This window comes from Pseudopipra pipra, chromosome 1 (assembly GCF_036250125.1).
Source record: "Pseudopipra pipra isolate bDixPip1 chromosome 1, bDixPip1.hap1, whole genome shotgun sequence".
In the NCBI taxonomy this organism is placed as follows: domain Eukaryota; kingdom Metazoa; phylum Chordata; class Aves; order Passeriformes; family Pipridae; genus Pseudopipra; species Pseudopipra pipra.
In genome coordinates, this window is record NC_087549.1 from 67509962 (window position 1) to 67533307 (window position 23346).

A 23346-nucleotide genomic window follows, 5' to 3' on the forward strand; every position below is an offset into this window, starting at 1 on the left:
GGCGGCAGCGGTGGTGCGCGGGAGAGCGGGCGGGGGCGCCGCCGTCGGCGGCAGCAGCGGGAGCGGCGGAGCGCGGGGCATGCGGGGCGGGCGCCGCCGGGGGGCTGCAGCTGCGGGCTCCGAGGCGCCGAGGGAGGCGGCGGCAGCGGCTCCTCCGCGGGGCTCCGTGTGACCGCGCCGCTGCGCCCGGAGCGCGGCTCCCGGCAGCCGCAGGAAGAGGGGGGCCGAGGCGGCGGCGGCGCGGCGCTGCTTCCCCGGCCGAGGGGCGAGGCGGCGAGCGGAGGCGCCGGCTCCCCGTGGCCGTAGCGGCCGCCGCCGGCAGCGCAGCGGCAGCGGCGGCCGCGCCTCAACTTGGTGCGAGGCAGCGGCCGCCGCGACGAGCGGGCGGAGCGCGGCTGGTCCCCGTCCCCGCCGCCGCCCGGAGGATTTACCCCGCTGGACTCTGTTCCTCGGGCGCCCGGTGACAGGCGGGGTCGGCGGAGCCCTTCGCCTCTCCCCGACGCCCGCCCTGCAGCGACGGAGAGGAGGGCCGAGGTGAGTGTGGGCTCCGGGCGCCTCGGGTTCCGCTTCCCCCCGCGCTGGGGCTCGGGGGAAGGGAAGCGCCAAGTTTAGGCAGCGCCGGGCTTCTTCCCTCTCGGTGAGTCCGCGGGGGAGCCGCCGCCTGGGCCGATCGCGCTTCCTCCGAGCGGAGTGGCCCCGCCGGTGCTGCCCCGGGGGCAGTCGCCGGGGAGGACGGGCACACACAGCCCGCGGCTGCCTTCCGGCGGCTCCCCGAGGTGCTCCATGGTCGGGGGAGCTGGGGACGTCCTGTTGCTGCGTCCAGGGGTCGGGAGCTGCTGTGTGTCAGCAGCCTCCGGCAGCGTGCCTCTGTGTGTGTGTGTATGTGTGTGTGTGTGTGTGTGTGTGTGTTTGTGCAGGGGGGGACTACCAGGGCAGCATCCCCGACTCTACCTCTGCACCGCTGTCATATCAAGTTCGTTCAGTTAATGTTTATTATGTAACGTGTGACTAATATTTTAGACTTTCTCTTATCTGCTGGAATCCGGATCAGCCTTATTTTATTTCCTTTTAATTCATAAAGCTGAAGAAGGTCGGGGAAGCTAAGACTCTCATTCCAAGTGGTTGCCTACAGGAACTTAGTTTTCATGTGACTTTACCCGTGTTAACAGAGGGTTACTACCTCCTCCCACTTCAAGAAAGCAGAAGTGTGTGTCATCTGCCTTCTCCACCTCCACTCCCCTTTTATTATTAAGTCCGGGCAAGTTTCTTTAGGTCCTACTTGGTTTCAGCAAACTCTAGAACCTGCTACTTTGTAAACTTACTGGGTGAGATACTGAAATAGAAACTGATTTTTGTGCAGCAGCTGCTCAGAGAAATAACTTTTATGGCGATGAACAGGAGTGAAACAGTCTCTTCTGTTTATATAAATGATGTTGGCACTACATGAACTGTAAATGAACATAACCAACAGCTGTGCAAACCAAAACTATGTAACTAACCATGTATTATTATACACTGCTGATCTCAACTTTGCTTCTTTGCAAAGGCATTCAAGATCATGCTACTCTGAACACTTGGAACACCACAGAAGTTGTTTTTCTTGTAAATACAAAGGATTGCTTATATTGGGAGAGCACTTTACTTTCTAGTGCCAGCTTCATCATTTTCTGTGACTTGGAATTTTGTCTCTGTCCTCCTGTGATGCTAGCCTGTTTTTTGAGTGGTATTACTAGCACTCTGAATTTGATTTTGCTGCATTTTATCAGCCATTCATGTGAAACATGAATGCACATCAGGGGCAAATATTGTCAAATAGGGAGATTGTGGCAGCATGGTCATCTTAAGAAAAATGATACAAATGGTACCTGGCAAGGACACCACACACAAGTCCTTGAGATCAAGGTGATAATGACAACACATGGACTATTACTGGATACTGTCTGTCTGTTCAGAACTGTAAGCTGCATGAATGAATATACCTTATTCCTCATATACCTTGTTCCTGTAGGAATAGGGCTATTCAAAGACACTAATTAAAGTCATGGAAATGCTTTAAAATTACCATGTGACAGTCATTGCATAGCCTAGTGGTGAGGTGGTACTGTTACACTTTTATACAAAGATTTATTCCTCCCCCCTCATCATCTCATATTGGATTTTTTCAAATAAGTTCAGGAATAAGCTATACAGAAAAAGAATGGAGGTAGTTTAGAATAAATTTCAATGCCAAATTGCTGCTTTAGTGAATAGTACCCTGCTGTCTTTGTTGCACGTGTCAATAAGCTATATGTTAGCTATAAACTTGTTAAATATTTTTCTTTTTTTCTGCCACAGAAAGAGCATAATATTTGGGCTGAGAAGAAAATGTAGCTCAAGGGACACTCATCCAAAAATAGGGTACTTCCAAATACTTAAATCCTTTCAATGCAATTGACATTATGTTTAGTTCAAGAGGCAAGAGATTATTGACAGATTTTGCCTTTTATATTTGTAGTGATTTTTTTAATTTTTATTTTAGGGTGCATAAGTGTCAGATTATCCACCTAGCAGAGAAGTTTGCTTCACAGGACCAAAATGGTATGGTCTTTGGCTCTGCAGTCTTACCCAGCCTGTGTCTTTAAGTGGCTTCTATGTGGAAGTGCAGGAAACACCTCTAGATGCAAGTTGACCTGTATTGGGAACTGTCAATACTTGTAAGGAAAAGGAATAACCTACAAATTTAAATAGAACTATTTGTTGTGTGTGTGTGTGTAAGATGCATTAAAATACCTTTTAGCAGTTATTGTGGTGCTTTTTAAAATGGTGCTGTTTCATACCTAATCAATCACTTTATCAAGAATTTTGAAGCTCTTTTATCTATCTTAAATTATAATCAAAATCTGGAAGTATGTAGTGCTGTCCTTCAGGCCAAGTTATAGTGCATGTTTTTCATTCCAGCGTTACTCTTCAGGATCTTGATTTTTAAAGTTTGTTTGGAAGGTAGTGTTTTTGGTGCCCCCCTCCTCCCTTGCATGGTCAGCATGGTGCTTTTAGTATTGCAATTGTGACACTGGGGTTTATCTGGAATTCATCTGGATGAATAGCTCATGACAGATAGAAGTGTTAAAGGAGGCAAATGTTGAATGTTTCTTTTATGGTATGGGTCTTGCACCAGAGCTTAATAAAACTAGGCTTGGATCCTTAAATGGGATGTTCCTCATCTCAGTCCATTTTTTTGTCTTCCTTTGAATATTGACAGATTGTTTATAATAAAGATGCACTAGAGATAACTTTGAATATTTCATTATGCATTGTATCAAAATAGCATACCTCTGAACTCTATACTTCCCCCTTTCACTGAGCAGCATCCTTATTTCTGAGGATTAAGTTATTTCCCTTCTGCTTACATTGTTTAGTCTTTTTGTAACTGTGGTTTTTCATATTTTGCTTTGTGAATCTTTGATTTCTAATTCTTCACCTAATCTTACACTACAGCAGCCTTTTTCAGGTAACAATAAAGAATGAAGCATTAGTTTTATTAGAAGATACCACAGTTTTGCTAATGCTTGCCACTGCTGCTTTTGAATCTTGATATTCTTAATTTTCTACTGCAATGTTCTCATGTTGAGCAGAGATCTTTCCTGAGTTCCACAGGGATGCTTGTAATCCTCTTGTTTATACTAGGCCTACTTAATTTGGTAGGTTGCTGACTATACTAATAATTATTTAAGTTGCAGTGACACTTCTTCTGCATTTATTAACATGGAATTTTGTCTGCCACTGTATTATCTGTACATCATGGTTGATTAGCTTCCAATTGATTACATTTTTGGTCTTATATACTTGACTAACCAATATAAGTATTAAGTTTTCTACTTTCTTTTTCAGCTCATTAGTTAATACCTTTAAATGTTGCTTACTTTATGGATCCTTGAAGCATCCTGTTGTTAACCTTTTGCCGTGTTGAAGTTTGATTATGTATTCATAGTCCAAGCTTCCTGTTTCTTAGGTAGGAATAAAATATTTAAAGCAAAATGTAACTGGAATCTGCAAAATATATCTGCAGTGTTGAAATCATGGCTTTTACTCAACTGTTAGCATCAGGTCTATTCTTGACAGAGGTATTCTAAATTTAGCATTCCAAAATAAAGTGTTTTAACTGTATGCTTGTCACAAAAGCGCTTTGACACCATCTTCCACTGACTCTGGCAAAGCATTTTTTCCCATTTATGGCCTTTCTAGCGAGCTTAATCCATTATGTGAAATCAACCCATTGTAAAAATCAATGGAATTGATATACTTTTAGCTAATGTATTAAAGAGCTGGCTAACTGCTCTATTATTCACTTTCTGATTGCTTAAATACGGTTTTGCACTATGAAATATGAAGGTTCTTAAGCGGCATTTACTTTCGGCTAAATTGGAATCTTGTGACTTTGAGCACTGCATAAATATCTCACGCATGTGCTGTTGTAGTAACTCCCAACTCATTGAGGCATTCTTACCATTGGGTTCACATAAAGGTCTTTTTATAATCCACGAGAGAGAATTAACTTGAATTCTGAAGACCTGGACTATTCACATTACTGGATAATGGTTTGTAGTTTCTTGTAGGAGATAAGATTTTGATTCCTTGTGTCTTTGTTTGAAGGGCCAATGGAACTGTGCAGTCAACGTTGAAAGATGTGTCTAGTCGATAACCTCAGTTGTCACTGAAAGCAAATGTGCTTGGAGACCTGGTTAGTTAAGAAAAGGTACCCTTGGCAAGATAGTCTCCCAAGATTGTCCCTTGATAGAATTTACCACCCTTGCTCTTGTGATCGAGTGTTTTATTTTCAATTATTAAAAAAAACCCACATAACTTTTTTTTTCCCTTCACTTCTTCTGCCTTTAAGTAGTAGGTAATTGTGGTATGGAACTTGATTTGGAAATAGCTTCAAAACTTTTTTTTTTGCCGAGGTATTTGGTTTTGGCACTAGAGTAGTCAGTTTTGTTTCTTTGGAATTAAAAAGTTATCCTCAACAATCAGAGCTTTGTAATGGTGCCTTTTCACTGGAATCTGTGTTTAATGACCACAGCAACTCTCATTGATAGTTTCAGCTCATGTGTTTTTCCTTTTTTATCAGATGTTTTCCAGCATTTAAAAGAAATATACAGGTAGGGATATTGAACAGTGGGTTGTGTTGCTATTCTGTGTAGTCTGATGGTCCTCAAGACATTTCTTTTTGTTTTCCTATGAGAAGTTACTGCTAGTGAAGAACAGTATAAAGCAGCAGCAATTTGCTGCTGTGGAAGTTCAACTCTGGGACCAGCTGATGTACAGCTGCTGTGAAATTCATTCCTAATTAAGGAGGGAAGTGTTTTCATAATTTTTTTTTCCTGGTGCCATGCCGGTATCAAGTTTCAGAAACTTATACTCTGTTAGAAAACTTATCCAAAAGATAAGCCAGTTCAGTGTTTTGTTGTCTAGCTGAAAGAGCATTAGCATCCTTTGTAGGCAGAATGTATGAACTGCTCTTTTATTCTATAATTCTCATATTGCTTTGTAAGACTTTGTCCTGTAAATTGTAAGCCAGTGTAATATCGTGAATGTTTTGGTAAGTCTACTTTGTTTTCAGTAGTACTAGTATTGGTTAAGCTGTACAAGTGTTAGAATCTCTAGGAATTATATTTTTGGTGGAATTTCTTACGGTAGGCAAACTCTTAGCATTTTTTGTAGAAATAGTATTTCTTTGAAATGGGATGCAGTACCATTTTCATGTTGAATACCAATATATCTTCGTATAAGGGAGTTCCTGTTGTGTAAATGAAGTCATACAACAAACTTTGTCATCCTGGTTAAGTGGAACAATTGAGTCAGGATGATATTCAACATCCAAGTTGCTTGTGAAAACTTGTTAAAGGCAAGCAAGAGGGTATGACATGTTCCTTGACTTTTTATTTTTATAGTGCATTAGAATAGACTCCAGAGTTTCAGCTGGTGCTTCCTGTCAGCAACAGGAATGATGATAATAACACAGTGCATAAATATCTCACAGTAAGTAGTTCTACAGGAGGCAGGAATACTAGCCTCATTTTGTAGGCTCAACATGACAACATTTATAGGTTGGACTTGATGATCTCAGAGGTCTTTTCCAACCTAGCTGATCCTGTGATTCTATGACAAAGGCCAACAGAACCTGAAGAACTTGAATCCCAATCTGTTTTCTTTTCCGTAGCCACAGGTCATTGTTATCTTACTTTTTTTCATACCTTTTAAGCTTGTGCTCTGTATACTAGCAATGCTTTAGTGCAAATTGTGGATGATAATTAGAATTATGCTGAAAATTAAAAGGAAATTGATAATGCCAGATTATTCTAGGGAGAGGGAAACAAATTTTGGGGTTTGGGGCTTTTTTTTTGTTGTTGTTGTTGTCATTTGCGAGGAACAAACCAGGGGATGTAAGGAACAAACCAGGGGATAGGAATACTGGTAACAGGTTGGAATCACTTGTCACTGTGTCGAGAGAGATTTGGGAGTGCTCATTACATATCTGAATTAAGTAGCTGACTGAAAAGCAGAATGAGAAATTGAAAAAATGACTATGGACGTCTTTAAAGAGAAAAAGATATTTAGTGCTGGTCTTAATCAGATGTCTCCACTACAGTGTTTTCAAATGAGTTTAACTACTGTGGCCAGGATGAGCAAGGACTAAGATCAAGCATAAAGATGTCTCTCACCTCAATTAAAAGTGGATAAAAAACAGATGTAATTTCATGTGATCAGTTCTTAACTTTGCTAGGTGATAAATTTTTTTAAAACAAAAAACCCAAACCAAATGTACATCTGAATCTTCAGATGGTCCAAATGCATATTAGTTGTAGGGGAAAAAATAGGACTGATCAGAGTTGTGTTTTCACTCGGTGACATTTATCAGTTTGATTACCATCATGAATAATTTAGCATTAAGAACAGCCCAGGCTCTTATGTGCATATCCTGTTCATTATGTTTCTGCATTAAATACATTCAAGAGAACATTCACTGATGGGGCATTTTTAAAGTATCTTTAAGGACTCATTTAAGTTAAAATTAAACTAATGGATTTATTTAATTTTCAGTTCATTATGTACTCAAGGTAATTGGGATTGATACACTTTTCAAACACAGAAGCTGAATCCTAATTCTAGATGCAAAAATCAGCTATAACTATTATTTCCAGACAATACTTCTGTAAGGAATTACTTCAGTTTCTGCTGATTAGAGTACTACCTTGAAGGTGCATTTGGTGAGTTTGCCATAAGGAAGTTAAGGATGCATTTTCACAGAACTTTTTTTTTTAAGACAAGTTTGTGGTTTTAAACTCTATTGTCTGTACTGTCATGTGAATGAAATAAATGTCTGCTGTCTTTATCTTTGAAAAATGGTTAAAGACAGCATACCAGAGCAGTCCTGTTTCAAAGAGATAACAGGTCTATTTAGAATAGCTAAGAAAACCCCTACCCCTGCTAGCAGTGTGTAACTTCGTTCATCCCTTTTCCAACATGCTCTTGCAATTTTTTCTTCAGTACTCTCTGTTCAGAAGTTTAAGAAATATAGGTACTTAAATTAGTAACAGTTTAGTAAACCTGTTTTGTTTTCAGTCTTCAAATTCTGGAGCTAGTGCGGACATGTACACACAGCACACAACAAATCCTAAGCTTCCTAAAGCGCACCAGAGGTACTATGATTTAAATACATTTATTTTAAATTTATATTTCAAGAAAAATAAAACTTGCCTCATAAGGCTCTCTGCCTGCAAGAATGGTTATAAAATTGAAGTATTTTTTTATGCTGACATTCCTAAATATTTGATTTTGTGGTTTATTTTTGTGAAATGAAAGTCTCAGAAGTGGCACGAAAAATACAAAGTTGTTCAGTAACTTTAGGGAGTAGAAAAGGACAGTACCACTTCCAGGAGCCTTAATATATGTCAAAAATTATACACTCTTTGTACCTTCTTACAATCTTTGAAAGGCATTCAGGTTCTTACCATGATCTGCTCCTTGCTCCAGTGCTGTTTGTGTATAGAAAGGGTTTGCTTGAGACTTAACTTTAATGTAATTATCTGTCCTCTTTAAAGAACAGCCTGGTAACCATTTGGAAATGTGGTCTGAGATAGCTGTGGGGAAAAAACTCCAAGCTACTCAGTACTCCCTTTGCTTCAACTTCTACTGTGGTTTATTTGGGTGCTGAAGTGAATAGGGAGAATAATGTGACAGGAAGGATGCCCAGGAATTTTTCATTCTTTGTAAAAGCTCAAGTTCCCTGCTAAAGCAGAACAGTGGGGCAGCTGCTGCTATGTTAGATGGCATACTCATCAGAAGTGTTTTAGTTTGGGGGTTTTTTTCAGCTTCAAATTCGTTTTAACGTATGGTATCACAGGTTTTATGAACATTGGACTAAAGTAGTTTCAAACTGTATAGATCAACATCATCTTTAAGGACAGCTTAGGCTGCACAGAAGTAAATGGTTGATAATCTAGCCTTCAAAATAACCAATGTACAGAGAGCTTAAAAGTATTGTTAGTATAGCTTTAGAAAAAATAGTGTTCATTATAGGTTTTTTGTGCTCTAAAATCCATGTTTGATGTTTGGCTGTGAATAAATTCATTGAATTGCTGGGAGCTGCATTAATATTTTATCAAGTCTAAAATAAGTTGTATGTTGGTAGTTAAAATACTACTTGGTTGTACAAAATGTTAAAGAATGAGAAAAAAATTGGTACCATAATTGTCCAATAACACTAACAGACTCATGCAGAAAATATTAAACAATTCATCAAGTCTTGTGAAAGTATAGTTGGAAGATAGATACCTAAATATAGTACATCAGAATCAGAGTTACTCTGACAAGAGCATCTGAAAAAAGTCTTAACTTGCATGCTTGCATATTCAAAAGGCATATTGTAGAGTTTTAATTTTTTTTCCTTTTTTTTGTATTACAAATTCAAGTGCTTTTTCATAATATTATTGACATAAATCTGCTATAGTGTCATCTCATCAAATGAAAAAGGGTATTTAAAAACATGAAGAATTCTAGGAGTCTAGTGAGAAACTAGATCTGGTTAAAATATTTTAATACAATGAGCAGATTGTGTATGCAGAATCAGCACAAAACTTTTTTTCTCTAGCAAAATATACTTGTCAGGCTCTATATCTAATTTTGCACTGCACTTCTAAATCATAAAATCTTTATATCTGCATTAGTTAATGTAAAAAAATTTAAGGTAACCAATTCCCCAAAAGAAACAAAGTAACCTTGTATATTGAATTTGTTAAATCTTTAAAAAACTAACCCTGTAAAACCCAGAAAACCAAGCCCCTTGTTTACTAGGCATTATTTTCATTCCTTCCTTCCTCATGTTTCTCTTTTAGTTGCTTTTGGATATTGCAGAGTTCTCAAATCATATATTTTTATTTTGTTCTTTCCATGCCCAGGAAAACTAATCACTTTTCTGCAAGCAGCTAATGCTTGAAATCTGCTGTGCGTAAGAAACCAGTTGACCCGATCTCAGCTGTGATCTGATTCACAGAAGTACAACAATATGTAATTTGCTTGCTTTGGATCATATCAAAGCTTTCTTATACAGTTTTAGACTATCGTGACTATTCATTTTTTCCCCCCAAAATTGTGCTTTCTCAAACACAGCAAGAACTTCTAAGAGCTGAAACAATAGTTCCTCTTTATTTCACGAGTGTTATGTATATTTGAAAGGCATCTAACAACTCCTTTTCTAACCACATTTTCCTTTTTGTTGAAAACTTCATAGAACATCTTGGCTTCTGCCCGAAAAACAATACCTTTCATTTTATTTTTTTTTATGGAATACCTCATGTTGCAGTAGAGTTCAATAGCAATGAGTTGCGGTCACTAATTTCCACTAGTCCAATAGTTTGGATCACTAGCACTTTTAAACAAAGAATCCACAATGGAATGGTTTTTAAGATGAACAGGCTTTCTTTATTATCACTTCTATGCAGAAGAGTTAAATAGCATGCAAGTCAGGCACTGATTTCCAAGGCAATTTCCAAGACCTTGCAATCTCCGTAGCTAAATTTTCAACTCCGCAACTGTAAAAATATTTGATACCAACTTTCTTGTAATAAAATCATCTTTTATTGCAGAGGCTAATGAAATTATGATTCACTACTGCTTCCATGTTGCAGGGGTGAGCAGTACAGTATATTTCTATGGAGCAAACCCAAGAAGAATTTCTCATTCTAAGAGACTACTTCTTTATCTATCACTTGTAAAATGTTTGCTAATTGTTAGTTTGAAACAGTTTGTATCAATTACTGTTGTAGCATACCAGCTTAAGTTTTCCATAATTTGTGATTTCTCCATTTCTGCCATTTGTTTGGGTGTAACATTAATTTTTATTCAGAAGGATGTGGTAATGATTCAAGAATGAGAGTGGAGAAATGTATATGAAAGAAATCAAAATAATAGAAATTTCTAATAATTTGGGTTCTTTGATACATAGTTTCACATGTCTTAGAGACCTGGCTTCTGAAAATGAAGCTCAATGTTTTTAGAACATCATCACTTTTAGTGTAGCTCAAGTATTTCCAAAAAAAAAAAAAAAGGAAGGAAATTACCTCAAAGTTAGCTCTCTGAGAATGTTCATTTTACTGTACTGGTCTTGGAGAGTATTCAGAACGATGTAAAGTTTTGTGTTTTTCTTTGCATGCCAGTTTTTCTTTGCATGCCAATTATTTGACATAATTTAATTTACTAGAGATATTTCAATGTATTTTGAATAACATAGAGTTTCTTTGTGTTTTAACAATGTATCAAACTGTTACATAAAAAGGTAAACTAGAATATGCCAGGGGAGAGAGACAAGACTTCTTTAAGAGAAAAGTAATGACTCATTTTTGAAGTAAGTTGAAATCTATTTATGGTCAGACATATTGAAGAGGAAATGATCACAATGGCCCAACTGACAAACACTAAGTTTAAAATTTCCATATCCAAGTCTTAGGTTTGGAGGAAAAGGAGATTAGTTTCGCTCTTTGGTGGTGTCTGGAACTGCTACTACTCTGACATCATGAAATTTGTAATGCACTAAGCAGTCGCTTTCAGACACAAGAAGGAGAAATTTAGACAGTCTTATGCAAACTTGTTGAAGAATTATTTTCCTTTTCCAAAAAGGATTTATTTCAGATGGAGGGGTAAAAATTATAAAGTATTTGTAAAATCTTGAGTGTTTATGGAGGAACATGACTGGAAAACTAGGGAAATTTTAAGACACTTCTATCTTAAAACTGTATATATGTCTGAAAATCTTTGTATCCACTGTAAATGAAGGTTTATGGAAGAAATACTGTTTTCTGTTTAGCTTCAAAAAGAATGTTTAAGATTTTTATTTTTTTTCCATGCATCCTTCAGGAGAGAGGAAAGTTAAAGACAAAACTTTAATACACAAAACGTGAATACACAGAACTTGAAAGCATTTGGCTTTGATTGCATTTGTATGGATCAAATGTCCAGTCTTCAAGTGATGGGAGGGGCATTTCCCTGGCTGTAGCAGCACTGGCTTGGGTTCTGTTCTCTGCCTGCAGTTTGTCTGTTTTCTAGTCGTATGTCAAATATGATGACGACATGCCCTGTGGTAGTCGTTCTTGTAAAAGCTAATAGTGTTTGTAGTTGAATGCTTGCCCCAGTCAGGCAACAGAAATTGCTTTGGCTGGAGAGGAAAAGTTGCCTTTTTGAGACAGTTTGATCTCCTGCTCCGTTTATCCTCATCCCTCCATCGTGCTTACCTTGTGCCACCCTTCTCCTCCAATTTTTAGACTGCTTGTAGTCATACTTAATGGGCAAAAATCCCTAAAATATTAAATTGGCACAGGTTTGGAGAAAATTGATCCTAAGGAAGAAAGGCAACTCAACATTTACCAATTCTTTTCTATCCTGCCAGTTCACCAGTGAGCCGAGCTTTTCACTGAGCAGATGGCATACCTAAACCTTGGAACAAACCCTAGCTTCTGATGCCTCTTGCTGATTTAGTAATTAAGAGACACAGGGAAGAGATCATAGTACTGCGTGGGGAATGGACATTTTAGGGGTGGAGGAATAAAGGAGAGCTCATAAGGGGCAGCAGCAGGGTGCTGGGGTTATGGCTGTCTGTGGGAGATCAACCCCAAAGTTCCGCTTTCCACAAGGAAGCATAACTTGTTTTAACAAGGGCTGTTTGCAGATAGACTGTAATTTATTTCTAAAGATCAACATTACACAGACATTTTTCTTCAGTGTGCTGCAGCTCCTACTGCAGTTGGTTCTTTTAAATTATATAAAGGTAGCCAGCTGCTGCTACAGAGTAGTTTTTTAGAAGAACGTAGTGGTAAAAGTTAATCCACTTTCCTTGCATTAATGAGTAGTTTGTCATGTAGTTCAGTATGATTTTACTGAATGTGTTATTTTCTTAATTTTTTATTTTTAATGAGAGTAGTTGAAAGCTGCTCATAAAAAATTAGCTTTTAAAGTGGCTATTTTGTAAGTATAACATCTCTTCTTCCTCTCTTGGAAAACCAAAGAGGAGAACAGGAGAGCAGACTACAGACAATTCATACATGTAAAGTATGAACAACTATGCTGTTCATACATGTAAAGTATGTAAGCTGATGTAATTAGGGAGAGTGATAACCTAGGTTATTTCCTTTCTGAATTGCATGAGGAAAAGGAATGAAAGAATTGCAATTTACTGCAACTTTCAAATTGAGTTGTTGGATACTTAATTATGACCTTGTATCTTCGGTGGATGTGTTCTACACGTTCTGGGTAGCATCACAGAAACTATTAGGAAAGACTTCTTACGTTGCAAATAATAGTATAAACATGATATTCTCTCACTTTTCTGAATGAATGCTACTAGATGATATGAGCTGATATGATTTTAAACTTGACTGTTGCTAAAGTTAAATGTTAATTTAAGAATGGACATGTAAGAATTTTAACATCATTGTCACCTACCCTGCCTCTGCTTTAAAAAATAAAACAAAATCTGATAATGAGACATTGCTTTGTTGAAAACTATTACAGAAGTAAATTGCCTCAAAGAGCAAATGTTTGAGTCTGAGGAAAATTGGGACTGGATGGCATAAGTGGTGTTACCAAGCATCTTTTAGTGAATAAAAGTAGTTGAGGGTGGGTCACAATTAGAGGCTTCGGTAGCATCTGAACAGGTTTTAAATAGGAACTCTTGTACACAATCCTTTTGATGAGATTATAGCTGTGATCTCCAGCCTTCCCTGGACAACTGCACTGATCAATGTGATGGAAGTAATGACATCCACCTTTTCAATTTTTTAATTTATTGAAGCTACAAACAGTATTGAAGAGTCTCCTGGTCAGTGCTTTGTCTAAAGGCGTTGGGGGGCTCAAAATGAAGGCAAACAGGAACTGGGCAACATAAAAGCTGTAGGAGAACAGAAGAATTGGCAAGAGAGAATAAAATGTAAAAATTTTGCCATATTTAAATGGCTAAATAGTATCTCCCTATTTCTTTTGTCAAATAGTGACAGTTGTGGAGGTGTAGCAAGCAGGTTAAAGTTTTGACTAGCATGATTTGCCTATCTAGCCAATCTCACAGATGATAAAATCAGTTTGACCTTCTTCCTTCCTGCCCCTCTTGACCCTGACAAGGGTAAAATTTACTCTTGACATAGGATTTAGTTTCCAGGAGAATACCAGTGAGATCTTTACAAGAAATAGTATGAGTTTATATACCCCACTAAAATGTAGAATAGACACACTATCTGCTTTCATTTACAGCGTAGGGCATACCACTATAGCCCTGAGATGTGTTGGAGTAGTTGTTTGGGAGGTAGATGTAGTTGATGTATTTGGATGTGATGTCCTTTGAACAAAAAGTTACGTGGTAGTCCAAACCATGGACCATATATAACAAGTTAGGTGTACATGTCCTGTAAATACTTGTGATTTTCTTTTTTGTACATATAGTGAAGATAGCTCTGAACTATAGTCTTTTATGAACCTTTTTTGCCCTATTCATTCTTGATGAGTAAGCAGAATGTTGTTGTTATGGTGTGGAAAACAAAATTGAATTTTCCATTCTGTATGTAATTTTTTCATGAATATGGAATGTTGATAAGGCTTTTGCTGAAAGGATCATATATAAGTCATCATATTTTTATTTAGAGTTTATGTAGAACTTACTTTCTGGAAGTGTGTAACACTTTTGGGTGCAAATCTAAGAGCAATACTGACAAATCAGTGGTTTGAGCATACTTGGTTTGTAGAACACTTCAGCTTGCAAAGCAAATAGCCATTCTCAGCATTTGGTACTCTTTTGAAGCTGATGAAGCACTTGAGCTGCTACTTATAAGTTGGTTCTACTTATTTTCTTTCAACGTAATTTGAAGCTAAATGTTCATATGTCATATCATAGAAATCCAGCTCAGGTATTTTGACAAATGGATCGTCTTCTCTTTTGGTGGGAGCCTCACAGGGAGGTATTTGCAAGCCCCAAGTTTTCAGTTGCTGAGGAAGGTCTTAGAAATGCTCTTTGAGCTGGTACTGCTTCTTTAGTTTGATGAATTGAATTTGAGTCTTTAAAAAACATACTACATTTCCTAACGTATACAAAAAAGTTAGTTGATACTTTCCACCTGAGGAAATGTTAAGAAGTTGTTTGCTAAGCATATGACTTTGTCAAACAGTTGAACTGGGAGCTGAATGAGTTGAGAGGCTTTGTTTTGGCCTGTCACGAGGTGTGCAAAAGTGTTGAAAGCTCCCTGCTTGCTTTTCTGGATGACAAGCATTTTGGATAAGTAGTTTAAGACAGTGTAGTACTTCCAAAGATTTTTCCCATCAGGAATAAAAGTAATTCAGTGTTGATTGAATAAAAGTAGTGAATTAATTTTTTTTATTCCTTCTAACTGTATTTTTAAAAGGTGCCTTCTTTCATTTTGATGCTTGCTGAGGTGTCCTCTAGTATAGTATACCTGCTATTAAATAAAATGTTCATATTTTGTTCTTCTGTAAGTCGTAGTTCTCTGTATCCTGACCTTCTTTTCAGTATAGCAAGTACCTAGCCTACTTGTTACATTATTTTGTCTTTAGTAATTTTGGTTTTAGGGGCTGATTAGAAACCAAAACATTCTGCATATTTTCATTTTGCTGCCTAGCTTTTGATGTACCCTAGGATGAGCTTCTATATGGAAGATTACTGTTTCATCCCATTTTGGAATATTCAAATGAGAATTATTCCTCAGTCCTGAATCAGTCAGGTGTTTTAGGGAAGTAAGGGTTCATACAACTGGTGTCTTTCCAGTTACTGAAAATGCTACATGGTCGAATTCATATCTGAATAACTGATAGAGATTTTCAGTAATGCAAGTTTCTCAGACCCTGAAGCATTCTGCCAGGTATCAGATTAATAATCCTTCCCACATGATGTTATGATGTAATTCACAATGTTTTCGGGCCAGCTGCTAAAGAGATGTTTAAATTCAGATGAAAAATTGATACAGAATAACTGAAAAAAACCCAAAGAATTGGAGAAAATAGAAGACATAATTACCACATAGTAGTGGTAATTATGTGATTTAGTGAGATTCAGTGTAAGAACAGTGGCAACTCTCAAAGTTTAGGAATTAAGTTGTTAGTTTAGTGAGCATGCCACTCTGCCACTGTTGCTGAAGTAAACAGTCTTTTCCTGGCCATTCTTTCCCTTCCTTAGGCATGTACTGTGAAATAGATGGCAAAATTTTCTGGAGTGCAGTATATATCTGTGCTGAATTAGCTCTAACCTGTACCCAAATGAGATGTCAGAAAGGAGCGTGGAGATAGATCCTTAGGGACTAGGGGACATTGCCATGCATTCCTTGAGCTGCAGTGCTGATTTTCAGTATTCTTGACTGTTTTTTTCCTCTTATTTTAGGCATGATGTATATGTAAACTGCATACCTTGTTTCCTGCATACCAAAGTATCTTCTGGGTTCATGCTTGTAGAAAGAAAGACACTGCAAACAGCTGGCTGACTCAGCAGTTAGTAAACCAAGTGAAACAGGATATTCCTAGGAAGAAACCTTAAGGTTTGCAGCATGAATTGGGAAACTGTATGCCAGATTGCTGCTTTGCCAAAGGCTGCATTAAAACAGCAGTGCTTTTTTAAGAAAAGCTAATTCATTGGCTTATTGTCGCAGTTTCCTCATCCTTGTTATTACAGTGTTAATAGCTCTCAGTATTCTGTTTCAACTACCTGTTACTGATTTTGCAGAAAGGGATAAGAAAGAAATTAGGATCCACATTACTAACTGAATCCATTGTTTTGGAAACTTGGTAACGTAACGTTTCCTGTGTTCCTTTGTGGTAAACAAAACTTCCTGAATTAAGGTCCATTATCTCACCTGAATCCAGAAGGAGTTTGTCTGCTTTATTCTACTTAGAAGAATGGAATTTTTTTTTTTTTGTTTAAAGTGATCTTCCTACTCTTGCAAGTGAGAAATGATAGTCATTTGTCAGCTCAGCCAAATTTCAGATACTGTTGCAAGTAGCAGAGCTTTGCCTGGAGGCAGATGCATGTATCCAAAACTAGAATTTCTGTGGGAGGGTTAGTATTTGTGTATGAAGACATATGTTCAGTCAAGCAGTTTGTTGGTTTGGGCACGTTTTCTCCTGGTGACACTGACAGACAGTCGTACTGAAATGCTTTAAATCTGGCAGAAGGCCGAAACCCATTCCCTCTTCATTTCCATTTATTTCCCTCACCACAAAATTTTGGTTTTAAATAGAACATTAATATTTTTAAAGGACTGAGTCCCCAGGCTAGACTTTTTTCCTACGGGAGGTTCTGTGTATTACTTCTGTGCCCTAGGCTAACTTCTTTCTAAAGATTTACTTTTATGTACTGTAAACTTAACTGCTCCCGTAGTTAAAGTCCTCCTAATAAACAGTGTGTTATTTTGGACTTTGGAGTTATGATATGCTTGCTCACTTTTTAAACAGCTGTGCCTTATATTTCCACTATTTACAGGGGGACTAATGTTGTAATGTGTGATAATATTGGACTTTGTAACAGCTTGTGGACAAGAATACAATTTTCTCATTTTCCTCTTTGGTTAACAAGTGCTAATTACATATTGCAGGAGACTACTTCCTTTTTGATTTGTGAGCGTTTTTTATGGTTTCATTTGGTTCCTAAGTCATTAAATATATAAACAGCCTTTTTTAGCTCTGTATACACCCACAAATGATTTGGTTTGGAACTCTAATATTTGTATTTCTTTTGCAATGAAGCTATAGAGCTGAATGGACAGTAATCTGTCTCTTATGCCAGAGTACTGGAAGAAATGATTTCTCAGTGTCTAAAGAGACATAATTGGATGTGAGGAGCAGTAGTTTTACCTAGGGGACTTTCTATCACTTTGCACTTTGTTTATTATCTTTGTGTGAAAATATTAATATCATTGAGGTCCTTTGTAAATATTGAGAAGCACTGAGTAAATTTGACATTTGCTTTTACAAATTTACCAGTTGATTTATTTCAAGTACTACCTCTTGTGAATGTCAGTTCTTAGGATCTTGCTTGGGTACCTCCCCCTCCCACTTTTTTACACTTTAAGTAATGTGCTGCTTAATACTCTAGCAGTGCCTGCTATAATACTCTCTGTGTATGTGTGAACTCAAAAAATCTAAGCCTCTTATTAGAAGTAGAACATTCTGTAGTTCCCTTTTTCTGCATATAGGAGGATTGCTGTAACTTTATTATCCCACAGTGGCTTGTTACCACTTGCAAACTGAGTTCTTGGCCCATGAAAGGCAGAGGTTGTAGTCTTTTAAGCAGCATTAAAGCAGCATATTTGAATGTTTGTAATTTCAAATCCCTCTGATCAAATCTGAGGTAATGGGAAATATTTGTAGGTATTTCACTGTCTGTAGTTCCATTAGTAATTATCAGTGGAAATGGAGAACCTGGGTATGGCAATAAATCATGTACATTTTTTTCCCTAAGCTCTGTTCTCCTGTGCCATCCACCTGTAAGCTTTCCTGCTTTCTGGAGTGTTTGCATCACATCAGAGAAAGGGATGTTACAGAATATTCATTTGAGTATTAGACCTGAGAGTACAGCAGACAGCTTTTCTGAAGCCTTCTGCTTGCTGTTGGAAGAAAGCATTGATCATAGGGCATGCAATTTTACAGAATGTAAAATTTATGAGGGCAGCTGTCATTGATTTTAATGTAATTATGTATTTAACTATTTTGTATTCATAATTTAATAGGATGTTTTTCTTCAGTGGGTCTGGAAACTTTTACTCTTTTCTGATGACTCAGGGAAGAGTAAAAAAGGTGAAACAGAAGGCACTATCTTTCTCAGTTGAAGGCATCCTGTTTGTTTGCCAGTGTTAGTGTTATGTACAATTTTTCTAGCAAAGAGCGGTATTCAGAAAACAGAAAATAAACAACATTTATAAAAACTAGATGAAGAAATCCACTTTGTGTACAAAGCTGTGCACATGCACATACCTATATAGGTAGCTGGGGTTGATGCTGGTTGTCATGCAGGAGGTGCTGATACTTCTGCCTAGTTGCTGCTGCTTGGTTTAAGGCTGTTGCCAATACTTGCATTTGTTGAGGAAGATGACTACATGAGCTGTTAGAGTAAGTGATAATTATCTGATTTCTCCTGAGCTTCATGTGATTTCTGGTAAAGAGTTGTCAGTGAGGTCCAAAGTCTGTGCTTTTTACACAAGAAATATGTTGTCTGTAATGTCAGGGATGTGCTGCTGGTCCCACCTCAGTTCACATGAGCAGGGGGCAAGAGAACAAGACTGAAATTACTGCAGTATAGGATAGGAAGGTGGAAGTTTTGAGAGCGAAGTACAGCTCAGTCTCTGTTTTCATAGCCTATTACAATAGAAATATTTCTGAAAAACTAAACTACCCACTCTTTGTAAACAAACAATGCAAACAAAAAACTTTGGCTGACACTAAATCTTGATTTTTTGACTTCTGCGTTCCTTCATAGTAAATGTTTTGTAAACTGAAGGAGCTGAGAAGTGTCTAATGCATTTTACACTGTGGCTCACATCCTCCATATGCACCCTTGCTGGTTGCTTTGCATACTTGTGAAACAATGAGGGTAGTGTTTCCTGGTGGCTGAAGAGAAGGTGCAGAGGGTGTCTGCCAGCTCACAGCAGTCAACACACAACTCTTTGTTGATAGTCCCACTGAAGGCAAGCGAGTCTGGATTGATGCTCCATGCTCCTACTTAAAGCTGATGTAAGTTAATGCTATCAAAATAAACTGCCGTTGCTGATTGCCTTACTAATGTTTTGCATCACAATAGTTTTAAGAATGGCAGTGGTGCTACTCATGATTTGCAAATAATTTGGTTTTATGTCTTTCTGGAGAGCAGTTGTGAGGTTATGAAAGATAGCTTTTTTCTTTTTTGTGTTGAGCAATTCACCGTGTAGGTACGGTTTGAATTATGAAAAAGCTGTTTCTTGCAGTCCAAAGAGATTTAGTAATGATGCTGAATATGCCAGTAGACACTTCACTGGTAAAAGCAGTAGACTGTCTTGTGTTTTTATTTTTTTCTCCTGCTTTCCAGCGGTGTAGTACTCTCAAGCAATGTGAAAATGAGCTTTGCAATGGTCTTGATTTGAGGGTGGGGGTTGGGGTGCATTTTACAGTTGATCTCTAAAAATCATGTTTACTTTAAAATACCTCTGTGGGTTCGGTCACTCTTGGTCCCTTTCATACACTTCTTGTGTTGCTTTGAGTCTGTGTCCCCAGGAGACAGGAGGCAGCGGGAGGCCTGTGAGAAGAAGGTGCTACTGTGTTGTTTGCATGGCTGTACTTGCCAGAATCATTGCTTGTTTGGTGAACAAGCTATTGGTCAAGGCCGAGAAAAGTAATGGCATACACTTTAGCTGTCAGTCTGATCAAAGTAAGTGTTAGCTCGTCAACTTTTTTCTGAGTTTTGGGAGATAGTATCATAGCAGTGTGTACTTTACACCTGTTAAACACATACCTGTCTTAATGGTTTTGCTGATTCTATTATAAAGGATATCTATGAATCTTTTTTTCCTGACAAATTGCATGCAGGGAAAAAAACTTTGGATTGTCTCCATTAAGAATTCAATTCATTTTTTTCCTCTTGCTATCTTTCTGTATAAGATAAAACCATGAAGACCTATGGAATAGAACTGTGGTGGTTTTGTGCTGGTTTTTTTTAAATCTTGTTGCTTACCTCAAGAACAACAGGTAGAAGATGTGGTTTTCTCAGTGTTATAAATCTGTTTTCTCTGGAGTTTAATGGCAGGCTACTAAATTTTTTTCTCCTTTTCATGTTTTGCTGTTCACTTTCTTGCGCTGATGTTTCTGACCCTGTCCAGGGTCATACCACTGTACTGATGTGGTAGAAAAATAAGTTGAAACAGTGGAGTTGGCTCCATACTTTATGGCAGCTGCATGGTTTTTTGTGTGTGTGTAGGAGTGTCAGTGAATAAACAGAAGTTGATTGAAAAAGCTGGAAAGATAATGTATGAATGAAAAATCATACAGTCAATCCATATTATATTTAGGAAGAGGTGAAAGTGGTAAGTGGGGTGTTACAATTAGGAAAAGATACTGTGCAGAGATAGCTCTGCATGATTGCTGCTGTTATTAAATGTGTCAGAAGAAAGTTCTCTGTATAATAGGAATGGAAATATTGAGGCTATTCAGTATAGACGCTTGAATATGAGACAATTATATTTTGCCCTTTAAAAATATTGTGACTGTGAATCTGGTCAGCATATTAGAATGACTGGCTAAAATTTGTTTAGGTTTAAATAAAAGCTCAGAATATTGGATTCTCCTGAAAAATTTCATTTTTATGTTTTAGCTGGGATAAAATTAATTTTCTTTTTAGTAGCTAGTACAGAGTTGTATTTTGGATTCAGTATGAGAATAATATTGATAACACACTGATGTTGTAGTTGTTGCTAAGTAGTGCTTACTCCAAGTCAAGGACTTTTTAGTGCCTCATGCTCTTGACAGTGAGGGGGTGCACAAAAAGCTGGGAGGGAGCATGGCCAGGACAGCTGACCTGAACTGGCAAAAGGGATATTGCATATCATAGAATGCCATGCCCCATATATAAACCAAGGGTGAGGAATCAGCCTGGAGTACAAATACAGGTTGGGTGGAGTATGGTTTTGTTGGTTGACGAGAAGCTCAATGTGAGCTGCAATGTGCACTTGCAGCCCAGAAAGCCAACCATGTCCTGGACTGCAGCAAAAGTAACAGCAGGTCCAGGGAGGTGATTCTCCCCTTCTACTCTCCTCTTGTGAGACCCCACCTGGCATGCTGCAAACAGCTCTGGAGCCCCCAGCATAAGAAGCATGTGCATCTGCTGCAGTGAGTCCAGAGGAGAACCACGAAGATGATCAGAGGGCTGGAACACCTCTCCTATGGAAGACAGGCTGGGACAGCTGGGGCTGTTCAGCCTGGAGAAGAGAAGGCTACCAGGGAGACCTTAGACCTTCCAGTACCTAAAGAGGGCCAGCAGGAGAGCTGGAGAGGGATTTTTTACAGGGGCATAGAGTGATAGGACAAGGGGCAGATACAGATTAGATGTAAGAAAGAAATTCTTTACTGAGTGGATGGTGAGGCACTGAAACAGGCTGCCCAGAGAAGTTGTGGATGCCCCTTCCTGGAAGTGTTTGAGGCCAGGTTGAGTGGGGCTTTGAGCAACCTGTTCTAGTGGAATGTGTCCCTGCCCATGGCAGGGGAATTAGAACGGACCTTATAGATCATCTAGTTCCAATCCCAAACCATTCAGTGATTCTGTGAAGATTAGAAATGCATCCTCAAGCCAGTGTAACATCCTCTGCAACAGGAAGCTTGTGGACTGGAGAAAGCCACATGTGATACTCTTACAGAGTAAGAGGAAACATGGCCCAGATAAAAAAAGCTATTTTAGGATGTGTGTAAAATCATTAGGTTAACAGTACCCAGAGGTTTTTTCAGTGGTTCACTTACAGCAAGGAAAGCATATTGCATGGGGTTTTGTGTAGTTGTTTCAGCTTACTGTTCTTCTTCATGAACTGGGTAATTAGCATATGGTTATGAAATCTGAAGACAAGATGTATTTGGGAATAAATGCAGTTACACAAAGCTGGGATGGCAATTCAGGAAAGTCTTAAATGTTGGAAAGATAGCCTAAAAGAATGGGAATGGGATGTGATTTACACGAATAAGTGAAATACTTTATGTTGAGGTCAAAATAAAATAAAATATGGAGAACAACTGTTTAGTTGTTCCTGCCATCCCATTCCTCACCACAGATTATAAAAGGAGAGTTAACAATGCAGAATTGTTCACAAAGAAGAGGTGTGTGTATGTATTGGTATGACTAAATAATATAATGTGGAGGATGTGAAGTTGAACCTTTTACTCCATTCTATATTGTGGAATTCAAGTACTTTTATCAGTTTTGGCCACTGTACTTCAAGAAAGATGTAGGCACAGTTGATTTGCCTCAGGATTGTAATGGTAATGACAGACGATTTAGAAAAGATGGTATGTGCAGAAGGAATGATTGAATTGGCATTTTTGTAACCCAAAGAAGAGATCAAGGGAGATCACAAGCTTTTAAGTGTGTGGAAGCTCACTACAAATAAGCAAACATCTACCATTGGTACGTGTGTCTTGCTTACTAATGGCAACATGGACCATTCGCTGTGTGTCCTGCTCTCACTGTTTGCTTTTTAGTTTTATGTTTTATGAGGGCTATTTCTATTCAGTGTCTGGACAGCACTGAACAAAGAGCCTACCATCTTAGGCTCCTTTGAAAAACTATATGAGTTAGCAAAATTACTAAATAAGCATCTTCATCTAACCTGATAAGATGTATAGATAGATATATCAGTTACAACTCTTGAGAAGATAGAAGAAAATTTGCTCCCAGATGCCAGCCACTTAGCCAGTAACAGACTAGTTTCCCCATCTGTAAAAATGAATCATGTTCTCTGCCTCTGTAAGGCACTTGAGCTTTACTGAAGAAAAGTAATACACAAAAAGCTAATTTAACATAAGCAACATTGACTTTTTTGGTGTGTGTATTGCAAGTTACAGTGCAATGTGAAGAGTCTAGTCAGATATATCATGGAAGCCTGTGTTTAACCTTCATGAAGGCACCAACAAATTTGCTGTGATGATGTCATGATCTCTTATACTAACATGTTCAGAAAGGAAACAAGCATGATTTATGTTAGGTGCCCTGCTGGGTATGTCTTGGATCATATTTTTCTGGCCTTTGAAACTACCCTATTTTTTTCAGATTTGGTAAAAACTGGTATAATTTCTGGGAGATCCTTAGCCAGTTCTTTTAAAAAT

The 23346-nt window shown here is 38.2% G+C and overlaps 1 protein-coding gene across 4 annotated transcripts in view; it reads left to right on the forward strand.

The window, feature by feature from the left end:
* Window positions 1–401: 401 nt before the first annotated feature.
* Window positions 402–23346, forward strand: part of GALNT1 (polypeptide N-acetylgalactosaminyltransferase 1) — a 93708-nt gene continuing 70763 nt past the window's right edge. For 2 of the 4 annotated variants that reach the window (XM_064660079.1, XM_064660067.1), the window contains exon 1: window positions 402–534. The gene's annotated coding sequence lies outside the window, so the exon portion shown is untranslated. The remainder of the gene's footprint in view (window positions 535–23346) is intronic. The other 2 variants (XM_064660085.1, XM_064660074.1) reach the window with 2 other exon arrangements.